Raw genomic sequence first — 10,322 nt, 5'->3', positions numbered from 1 at the left:
ACATACTGCCATGGTAACTGAAAGGCTTCCCTTCCTTTCCCTTCCTTTCCCTTCCTTTCCCTTCCTTTCCCTTCCTTTCCCTTCCTTTCCCTTCCTCATGTGTTTTTAGTTACCCCTGCCAGATTCCATCAGCACTTTTAAAATTCTCCAACCATAGAAATTCACTTCTCTGGGAAGAACAAAAAATGTTGTAAAACCAATGGTGCCATTTCACTGCCATTGTTTTGGGGGAAAAAAGAAAACTCTTTCAAGTCTGGAGGGAGATGTCACTGACACACAAATTCCCTTCCAGTGTAGGAAAAAAACCCCAAGTCCAGAAGAAATGCTTCATCTTTAGATTGTCTTGTGGGAGCTTGCTGTCGTGGGCTGCTCTGGGAAATTGGGCTCTGCACCCAGCCCAACATCTGTAATCCTGAGGAGGGTGAGAATTGACTCATCCAGTGGTTGTGAGCCACAGTACCAGTGTTTGGCTGGGTCCCTTCCAGCTAATTAATTTGACACCAGATTTTCTGTTGCTGTCTGTCACAGCTGCTTTCACACTGAGATTGGTTAGCAAAGTTTGGCAGGCTGACAAGCAGCCCCAGTTCAGCAACTTTGCTGTGATTCAGCCAGGAGTGGGAGGGAATGGGGAATTGGGCCTCCTGGAATGTTTTGCTAAGCAAGAAGCAGGGCAAGGGCAAGGACTCTGCAGAGCAGAGGGTACAGAGGAGCCTGGAGTCAGATGCTTCATGGTTTTGCTTTCTCTTTGATCCAGAACAAAGCTAACTGGCACCACATCTGATTAGAGTCCTGTGGCCAGTTCTGAGGCAGCACTGTGTGTGTATATGGGTGGGAATCCTGCTTCTCTCATTGTTCCCTTGCCCAAAACCATCACCCTCAGGACTTGGGAGCATTTCTTGTCAGCTGCCTTTGTAAGTGCAATGCCTGCAACCAGCTCCAGACTACTTGTGGGGAAAGCAGAGCTGCCTCATCTATTTCCTGCTCCTTTTTTCATTCCTATTTTTCACCCTGATGTTCTTGCAGCAGCTCCAGATCCACTTGCTTAGCCAGGGGATGCTCCTGCAGCCTGCCTTGGCCTCTGCAGCCTGCTGTGGGATGAGGTGGAGAAACAACCCCTGGAGCCACATAGCTGTTTGCTGGAGACCTGTGGGGCTGCTCCTGCTGGTCACCAAGCTTTGCTGAGGGATTTCGTGGGTGACAGTGACAATCCAGGGACTTCTGGTGGTGGTGGATGAAGCAGATTGGCTTTTGTTCTGTAGCAGAGGGGTTGAGGCAAGTAGTGCTGGAGAGGGGAGGGCAGAATGGGCTGCACTCAGCGCTGCTGGGGTGAACAGGGGTGGGATCTATTGGATAATTCAAAAGTGAGTGGTGTGCTCTATGTGACATTATCCATGGGCATGTGCTGCTTTCAGACGAAAATGTATTTCCCTGCCATGGAAAACTTTTGTGGAGCAAATGCTTTCTGTGCTCAGCCAAGCTCTGGTACAAAGCTTCCAACTGACTTCAGCAAGGGTTGCTCCCACACTGGCTGATTTGTGTTGAGCTGTGTCATGTCCTTGCTGCTCTACAGAGAACTCTTAACCTAGTTTGGGTATTTTCAAGCTGAGTTTACAGCAATCTCCTATTTGTCTCCATGCTAAGTGGAGTATGCCATCCAAACTTCTTTCTGTATTTTGTGAAAAGTTCATGTCACCCCTGGCTTGGCAAGGTCCTGTTTATCCCCCATATGTTCTTCCAGCAGCTTTTCCTTGTGACTGGCCTGCAACTGCCCCACAGTGCTCTGATGCCCTGCAAAGCCATTTTTGGGGTGTTTCATCAGCACAGAGTGTGTTCCCTCCCATCCCTGCGCCTGTTCTCAGATCCATTGCAATGCAGGGAAGGGCAGCTGTAAAACTTCCCTGTTCTGAGCAATTTACTTCAAGATTTACTTGAAACTAGAGCAGGTTCCCACTCCTCCAGGCAACACCATGAGATTCCTAAAGGTTTGACAATCCCATTTCTTTTCACTTTAGGCCTAAACAGCTTGGGCAGCTTTGAAGGCCTTCATCCCACTATTTTTCACCAATTGTGCTGCTGGAGCAGCTGATTTCCCCATTGCAGGAAGCCAGCAGTGGTATCACTGCTGGTGGCCTGAACACAGTGCTGAGGCTTGGGCTGGAAATGCCAGAACAGTCTGTCTGATCCTCACTGGAAACCTTGCTGGCATATCAATGAGCTCTGCTGCAGTCACAGACTGCAGTTGGGGATTTATAGGGGGAGTGATCAGATTAATTGAGCAGCAGTGGGAGTGTTCAATTACACTGGCTCCTGATTAATCACCCTTGGCTGGAACATGTCAGCACACTCCTCCTGCCAGGAGCACTGCCCGAGGTGTGTGCAGCAGCAGGGCCTCCACTGCAATCCATGGCAAAGCCAAGCACTCCTCAGCACCATCCTCCTCTCCTGCTTTGTTGGTTCCGTGGAGAAATTTGCAAAAGTCTCAGCCAAGTATTTGAATTTGAATTTTACTTTTGATTCTAAAAAAAACCTGGGGTGATGAGGAAGATCTCTAGGAAAGATGATCTTTAGGATCTGATGGTGACTTGGGCTCGTCTCCTCGATGTGGAGACATCAGCTATCCTCAGTGTAACAGTGCAAACACTGTCACTGAAAGGGATGCTGCTGGTGTTGGGGTGCTTTCCTCCCACACCCATTACCCCAAAGGATGGTGATTTTAGTGGACCTCTGGGGAAGACACTAAGCTGGCACCAGAGCTTCTCCAAGATGCTCCATCTTTTCAGCCTGTTTCTCATGGCATCCCTTCCCCTTTTTACAGGGCTTGTGTGTTGGGAGTAATGGCTGCTTGCCTTTCCCACCTTCAAAACCATGTCCAGATGCCATGAAAGATTTGGGCTGTTGAGAAGATTCCATAAAATTTGGGCTGTGAAGTTTGGAGGAGAACCTGAAGGGAACACCAGAATAAATATGTCTTCTTTTCTGCATGTTACTCCTTGTAATCACATTCCTTCTGAGCCCTCAGGTGTGCAGGTAAACACCCTGAGCCCTTTGGGTGGGAACTCCCCCATTCTGGTTCCAGCTGTGTGCACCAAGGCAAGCCACTGCCTTGCACAGTGCCCTGATGCCTCCCTGCTCCACAGAAATCTCTCAGCACACTGTGTAAGATTTCTCTGGTATCTTGGTGTCTGCAGCCATTTGCTTGCTTCTGTTTATCCAATCCTTTCCTCCCCTCTGGGAGCAATAGACTAGAGGTCAAGTCTTCCCAGCAAAAATTCTAATTGCTCCCTAACAGCAGGGCTGCCTGATGTTCTCTTTCAGCCCTGTTACATTGCTGAGGTGCTCTTTAATATCATGCTTGTGATATTCGGGTTCTCTTCTAAATGAGGGCTCATTGTCATCACCAGATGTCACTGCCTGGCTTCTCTTTCTGTCTGGGTCATCAGCTAAAGTGGTTTAATTGTTTCCATTCCAATAGAATTCTATGAATTCCATTGTTCCTGCTTTCTCCTCATTTGTTAGATCCTGTCCTGTCAGCATGACCATGGCATGGAATTCTGGCTTCTGTGCAGATTCCTCTCAGGGGCTCACATCACTGAAGTTACTTTAGCACAAAATGTATGTATGACCAATCCCCTCACAAAAATATACACAAATCTATTTGTACAGTGTTTCTGGGTGAAAGGAACAACCTGCCTGGGAATGAGTGTGTGGGTGGCAGCCTGATGCATAAGCAGAGCTGCTCTTTCAGGCTCTGCAGTAGCTAAAGGAGGTGCTTTCCTGTCCTCTAGACTCAGGTTTTACCTTCCTAATATCACATGCCAATTAAAATAAGCAGATGCCTATAACGTATGAAATATTATAAAACTCAATGCCTTTTGTTTTATTACAGGAAATTATATAAGCTGTAAGAAAAGTCAGAGATCTCATCTGTGTTTTTCCTGTTTTCTTCCCAATATTTGAGCATTTTTGCTTTGAGAAATCCAAATTTCTCCTCCTTTTGATTGCCTGTTGATATCTAAGTCACACAGTCCCTATTTATGCTTTAACACACACTTTCTGCCTGTCCATGCCGCTTCTGGAGTATGGACAGTGCTCCATGCTCTTCTGTGCCCTCCAGTCTCAGTACTGACTTCTGCAGGGGAGTTCTTGGTCCATGATCTGGGGGCATCTCCAGGTTACCAGCTCTGTTTTACCTCTCATCTCCCTCAAGAGTTGAGATGGAGACCCCAGGTTTGCCCACCTCCATGCAGATTCCCAGCAACACGAGGATCCTCAGAGTCTTCACCACCCTGCTTAATTCTGTGCCTGAATCAAGCACTTTCTCTTTTTAGGTTGCACAAGAACAGATGCTGGGCAATCTCAACTTTCTCGTCAGTTTGTGGTCCAATTCACAGCTTTGTTGTGGCCCAAGATGTCACACGTCATCTCCTCTTGCCACTGGCACATGCAAGGCAGCCCTCTCCTCTGCCATGGGTGGCTAAGCTCCCCTGAATTACCCAGTATTTTTTGCACAATAAGAACACACACAGACTATTACTGTGACTCCTCATGGTGAGTTGTTTCAATGCTTAAAGCCTGTGGCTGGATATGGAAGATTTCCAACACCACCAGTTACTCACAAACTGCACACAAACAGATCCCTTACATTATGGTTTTGGAAATATTTCCCCCTTGGGCTTCTTCATTATCAGTTCAATACAGCAACAATACAGGCCTATATCTGAGTTATGAATGCCAGCCTCTGTCTGCTGCTGTGCAGCCACTCAGCCTTGCCCGAGCTCCTTCCATGGGTTTAATCCCAAAATGAGTTTTGAGGAATGCTGCCAAACTTTCACAGCACCACCCAAGTCGGTGAACTGCCCTTCCCTCCCTACTCTTGTAGCTTTTTATTATTTTTATTTGTCGTGTGTTTTTTCTTCTGTTGAATAATTCAGCTAATGGGCTGGCACTGGAGCGCCTGAGAGCTGCTCCCTAATGAGGGAAGCAGCTTGCCAGCTTTTTATCTTTCCAGTCCTTTGACTGCAAACCCGACATTATTAACAAATCACCATGGAAGAGCCGTGGCAATACAGAACAAAATGTTGTTGTCTTAACTTAAGCGGGCGAGCAAGAAAAGATAAACAAAATAAAAGAAAGCCAAGCCCTGCCTGGAAGAACAAAGTGTGAAAGTGAAGCGTGCATGGAAGGAAGTGATGGTAATAGAAATCTTTTTGCAACCTCATTCTGTCTCAATATCTGCAAGCAGGAAAGCTGGATGGGAGAAAGGATGTTAACTTGCTGAAGAGACCTAATTCAGAGGATGAGTGTAGGTGTAGCTGTTGGCAGGTCTGTTTCTTGCCATGTTTTAATGAATAAAGGTTTGTGTAGAAAGCCTTTTTTTTTTTTCTTTCTTTGCCAACTTTATTATTTTTTAAAAAGCTGGATGATTTATGGTCCATGTGATGGAGATGGGACTTAAGAAAACAAGTACGTGATGCCTTTTTGCACATTGCTGAATCCCCTTTAAAATGACATCGACATCACTTTGCCTTGAGTTTGTTCAGATACAGATGCACACTGACATATTTCAGATAAGCAGTTTAAGCTGTGGTCTGTGGGAATCTATAAAGTCAGAAGGTTTTAGGAAGGGTTGTAAGAGGTTGTCAGTGGTCCTCTCTGCATTTGTCCTTCCCTGGATGCCCAGGGTTGAGCAGCTCTGGATGCCTGAGGAGCCCCACAAGGGAGGGCATCTGCAAGGTCCCTCCTCTTCTTTACAGGGCAATAATGCCACAAGTGGGGAGCAGGCAGAAAGTCGAGCTGATGTGGCTCAGATGAGTCCTCTCCCAAGCCAGCAGCTTGTCTGACACCAAAACTCTCATCTCAGATTCCTGCCCAGTGAAATTCTGCAGCTGAACTTAAATTACAGCAAGTGCTGCATTGAGTTTGAGGTTGTTAATGTTGTGATGTTTTCTGCCACACAGGGAAGATACCCATCTGTGGTCTTGGGGTCAAATTCTCACCCGTGCATGTAGCATGAGATGCTTAATTTGATAAGGGGATTTTATCTCAAATACTGACCTAAAAATATACATCTAAAAATCTCATACATGGCAAGGTCCCTGTTGTACTGTACAAACATGGGTCCAAAAGAGTCTGCTCTCAGGAAGTGTTGTTTTCTCATCTCTTTCCTGTTATGTTGCCAGCATTTGCACAAAATGCAGAACTCTGAGCTGAATGGCACAGCTGGGCAAAATTTGGCACTTCTGAATTGAGCTAACCTGGCTTGATTGGAAAATAAAATCCCACTCATCTGGCCTGTAATTGCTATTAAAGTGTCATTTGAAGATACAAGGCTGAATTAAATCAACCTTGCTATATGGACATCCAGGGAATTGTATCAAATTAGAACAGTTAAAGATCTGACTTGTTGTGTTTGCACCCAACGCCTGGAGAACGGAAATTGAGATGAACAAAACTGATGATGGTAAGGAAAAACAGGGGAAAACAGACAAAAAGAGTGATTGAGAGCTCACGGAGCATTGTTCAAAATGGGCCCTCGGGGAATGCAAACTCACAATTGTTGCTTCTGGAAGACAGAGCCCCTTTTGTATGCTGGATGTATTGCTGAGCTCGGTTATAATGTCTCTGTTTCACATCAGCCCTGCTCCTGTCTGAGTCCATCCCTCAGCTACTGGGGGCAGGAGATGAAGCACCCTTTGCTTTGCCTGGCAGGGACGTGTGTGATGTGGGGCCAGATGGCTGCCAAGAGGAGCATTTGAGAGTGTCTCCACATCACTGAGTTGCAGCTGCTGTTTCTGCCATCAGAGGTGATGGGAGGGTTCCCAGCAGCAACCAGGAGCAGATGGGCAAGGAGGGACATGTCTTGGTGGGGTGGGATTAAAATCCACTGGGATGGGCTGTGCCCAGTCCCACTCCAGGCTTTGGCTTTCTGTTGGACAGTGGGATCACAGGAATGGGTTTATTCTGCCTGCCCATAAAGGTGGTGACCAGGAGCTTGTTTTGATGCACCAGTGTGATCCCACTGTAGCTGGTTGAAGCCAAACTGATTTCTGTTATTTCTTGTTCTTTTTTCTTTGTTTTCCTCTTACTGCTGCATTACCTTACTAAAAATACCTAAAATCATATCATTTTCTGAGCTGCTTCCTCTGCTTGTTCTTGTTGCAGGCACAAACATCCATCTCTCTCTCTAAACACCTCTCTCCTCTGCCCAAATTAAGTCACTGCTCCAAAGCAGAACTTCATCTTTGGGGAACCTGTTATTGCATAGTGCTGACTTGCCTCCCCCTGAGCTAACAGGAGATTAGGCCCTCAGGACAGGGGTCTGGCTGGTAAGAGCTGCAGGGAAGGCTGACAATGCCATCATCCTCTCATTTGGATGTTGGAACATCCTGGCTTCTTGCTGAGAATTAGAAGGGCTGTTTTGGGTCAAGCTGAATCCTGTGTAACTCTGGATGCTTTTTCAGTCAGAGGCCAGGAGGACATGCTGAAAGAAGAAATGTAATTACTGTGCTTTTCCTGCTGGCAACCCCCAGCCTCTGGCAAGCAGCAGCTTAAGGACTTCATGTGTGCTGTGCAGTCAGGAGAAGGCAGAGATGTTAGCTGCCTTTATGGAATTTATAGAAGACCTCCTATTCCATGTTCCTCTGCTGTCAGATTCACCCATGGCACAACCCTCCTGCAGCCTCATGGCTCAGAAGACAGGCTGAATTTCAGCTGATGTTGGTTTTGAATCAGGATGTTTCAGGGTGGGTCCTGCTGGTGATGAGTTTTTGGTGATGAGTTGTAAGTTGGCAAGCTGCCCTCCAGGTTTGGATTGACAGCAGAGGTGTCAGAATGTGGTGTTCTGGCTGGGAGCTTTCCATGGAAAATCCTGCCTCCAGGTAAAAGGAAACAACAACAAACCAAAGGCCAGCTCGAGAGTCATTGTAAAAGGACCCTTGGATGAAACTAAGTTAATGTAAAACAAGGGAGCTGTGTTGATGATGCCATGAGAACTATCTCAGAGTGGGGGAGGATTTTGGAAGCCTGTAGTGGTGACAGTGGCCTAAGGTGGCACCTGAGTGACATCTCTCCTTCCTTCCTTCCTTCCTTCCTTCCTTCCTTCCTTCCTTCCTTCCTTCCTTCCTTCCTTCCTTCCTTCCTTCCTTCCTTCCTTCCTTCCTTCCTTCCTTCCTTCCTTCCTTCCTTCCTTCCTTCCTTCCTTCCTTCCTTCCTTCCTTCCTTCCTTCCTTCCTTCCTTCCTTCCTTCCTTCCTTCCTTCCTTCCTTCCTTCCTTCCTTCCTTCCTTCCTTCCTTCCTTCCTTCCTTCCTTCCTTCCTTCCTTCCTTCCTTCCTTCCTTCCTTCCTTCCTTCCTTCCTTCCTTCCTTCCTTCCTTCCTTCCTTCCTTCCTTCCTTCCTTCCTTCCTTCCTTCCTTCCGGCATGGAATGTCCCCCTGGTCACTTGTGCTCAGCTGTCCTGGCTGTCCCCTCCCAGCTGTGCTCCCCCAGCCTGCTCACTGCTGGGCCGGTAGGGAAAGCAGAAAAGCCTTGACTTTGTGTAAGCAGTGCTTGGCAACAACTAAAACATCAGTTAGCAACATTGTTCTGGTATTAAATCCAAACCACAGCACTATACCAGATACTTGGAAAAAAATTAACCCTATCCCAGCTAGAGGAGAGATGTCCTGAAACCAGAGCATCACTGGATGCCAGGGAACATGCTCAGGGGATGATACCAGAGCTTTGCATTAGGACACAGTTTTCCCTGGGTTTCTTCTACAAAAGAAGCCTTGTTTCTGGAATGGGATGCAGAATGAGCTGACAGGCAGTTTAGGATGGGGTAAGGTCCCTCTTCAGAAGGAAGGTGAGGAATTTGTACCCTGTCCTTTCCCTAGGATGTCAATAGGCTTGGTTACAGCTGTGCATGGAGCTGTCTGTGTTCTGTGCATCTCTGAGATCAAGCCAAATTTGGTTCTGTTTTCTCAACAATTGTATCCCCCATTTTTAAAGGTCTTTTTTTTAACCTTTAGTCACAGCCAGGTGTGCAATTGCATGTTCTCTGTGCGTGTGTTTGCACATACAATCGCCCCAATTCTGAGCACAGCTATTTCCTATCTGTTGTGATCTGACTACAGCAGAAATTAAAATAAAGATTAGATTAGTTACCCTGGAAACAGCTACCCTTACTTCATATGACGCACGGATTCTGTGAAGCAAAGGAGCACATATCAATTTGTGCTCTTAATTTTTGGGACACTCAGGGCTCAGCTCTCCCCAGGAGGTCCTCTGATGACAGCAAAGTGATATCTTCCCATTCCCAGCAGGAATCCTCTTTGACGTTGAGTTCATAAAAGCTGCAGAGGTGCTGACACCGTCTCTTGGCAGAAACAATCTAATTTTCGGTTCAATTTATTTCTTGGAACCACAACAGCAAAAGGAGCAGGAGGATGAGGGAGGAACAGAGTCTGGCCTAGGGGATGGTGAGCTGTGAGAGGGGAATCAGCCAGGATCTCACAGGGCATCAGTGAGGAGGCTGAGTGAGCTCTGTGGCTAATAAGTAATTGCTAACGAGGGGGAGAATTGTCACATACCATCAACGGGCATGAATTAGCCGAGTGTGCAAAAGAGGGGAGCTGTCAGATGTGCTGGGCACTGAGTTCACTTGTTCTCATGGCTGCACATCAAGGTTTTAAATGTTTCTGCTTTGTATTGAAGAAAAATGAATGGCCTTGAGTGGAGGCAGTCAGGGTAACGATGTCTTGTGGAGTGAGGTGTGACTTGTTGCGTCTCCCAGCCATGGGATGTTTGGAGGTGCAGGATGAGATGAATTGCTGGGTCTGCAGGAGAGGAGCACATGAGGAGATGACACACTTGGCTGCAGTTAATGATGGCTGCTGTGTGCCTGCACACTCCACAGGGATCACGGGCCCTTCTGGTTCCTGCCCATCGGGCACATGTTCATGTTGTCTTTCAATCTGCACCCTTGGTCATTCCTCAGAATTAATTCCAGAGCTATCACTGGTCCCAAAGCTGCATCTTGCAGTGCAAAGGGCACAGCTGTGAGCCTGCCTGTAATGAAAAGGTGACAGAGGAAGGTCTGGGGGTGCCTCTGCCTGCACTCTTCCCACATTTCCTGCCCATTGTTCCCTACCATCTTTGTCTCTGTCACCCTAACAAATATATTTTAAGCCCCTGCTTCCCAAAAAAAAACCCTGCTGCCCTTGGGGACATTAGGTATCTTGTTCAGTCACAGATTGAGCAACCCACCAACCTAAAAACCCACCAACCTAAAAACCCACCAACCTTGGCAGGGTGTTTTGAAAAGGGGAAGTGGAAAATAAGTTTA

Source organism: Ammospiza nelsoni, chromosome 9 (assembly GCF_027579445.1).
Source record: "Ammospiza nelsoni isolate bAmmNel1 chromosome 9, bAmmNel1.pri, whole genome shotgun sequence".
In the NCBI taxonomy this organism is placed as follows: Eukaryota; Metazoa; Chordata; class Aves; order Passeriformes; family Passerellidae; genus Ammospiza; species Ammospiza nelsoni.
The sequence above is the reverse complement of the archived record's forward strand: the minus strand, read 5'-3'. Positions refer to the sequence as shown.